Source organism: Lactuca sativa, chromosome 7, assembly GCF_002870075.4.
Source record: "Lactuca sativa cultivar Salinas chromosome 7, Lsat_Salinas_v11, whole genome shotgun sequence".
NCBI classification, from domain to species: Eukaryota; Viridiplantae; Streptophyta; class Magnoliopsida; order Asterales; family Asteraceae; genus Lactuca; species Lactuca sativa.
Window position 1 is genome coordinate 79,929,398 of NC_056629.2, and position 1,469 is coordinate 79,930,866.

Here is a 1,469-nt window from a genome sequence, read left to right on the forward strand (position 1 = left end):
TAAATGCATGCGTGAATTTAGTAGTTAAAAACTTGTATGAGTATAGTTTAGGTTAATTGGATTTTGAATAAATGATAACTGTATATGAATAATCTCCACTGAAAATCCGATATTTTCTGTTTTAATACATCGTTTAGATTTTTGTATCGTTAGATAAGTCGTTTTGCATTGACATAATTAAAGAATTTATCTTCAAAAGGTTATCTTTTGGTATCGAATCTCTATGTGAGCCGTTATAACCATGCAGGATAATGACTAGGTCGCCCGTCTTGGTATTTTTCCAAATGCCGGTCTTGCTAAGGACGTTGTTGAAGGGTTTTAGCCATAAGAACATCCTATGTGCTCATGCAAACCCTAAAGCTTGGATCTAGGTTTCTCTATTGTACATGCTTTTAATCCAAGACTTAAAACCCTAGATCTAATCAATATAACATATGAATAAGGGTTTAGATCATACCTTGATTGTTACATAGTAATAACAATCTCAATTCCTTCTTGTATTGACTTTAGAAAGCTTAGAGTCACAAATGTCACTCCTCTAATGGCTCACAAACACCAAGAGCAAGAGGATGAAGAAGAGAAGAGAAGGAGGCTACCCAAAACGTGTGGAAACCCTAGAGAACAAGTTCACCACGTTTTTGGGGCTTAAGGGTTCCTTAAGTAGTGAGGCTATTAGGGTTATCTAACAAGGAAACCCTAATTTGGATGCTTAGGCCCTAAGCAACCCATGAACCCCTTTCTTAAAGGCCTTTGGACGATTTCTAATGGGTTTCCCATAGAATTCGTCCACCCCTTTAATATGGAGTCCATTAGCTCAATATTTAACTATCACACAATCGACAGTTTTAGTCTCTTAAGTTTAATTAATGTCTTTTAGCCACAAACTTAATTCTTATTAATTCTTGACTAATATTAATTAAACAATATGATTTCTCCTTTAATATATTATTCTCATAATATATTAATAAATCATATTTAATCATTTCTCTTTATAATTCATCCTATCAAGTTGCTTTGGTGAAGGCAACCCAAAAGGACCATGCACCATCGGGTCAAGTACATACTAAAATAGTTATGGACTTAGACACTAATCCAACAGTCTCCCGCTTGGATAAGTCTAATAACTATTCCGTGTATGACTTCAGATCCTGATCTGTAATTGTAGCTTTCTAAAGTCGCTGTCAACTCTGATCTTATCAGATACGCGTGTCCTTTAGATAAGGGATCATATATTCCTCCATTCTAGATATCGTATAGACTGAGACATGGATCTAAATCATTCTCTCTGTCTATGTGTTGTTTCCCGAATTCAGATTTATGACGACTGACAACAAACTACAATTGAACACATCAATTTAGTCCCGGCTTGGCCAAGCGCTTAGGTGTCATCACTAAATCATCGAGGGGCCCACATATATCGCATTTATCCTACTTTGGATAAAAGGAACGGATAAACTTCAACTCAATGC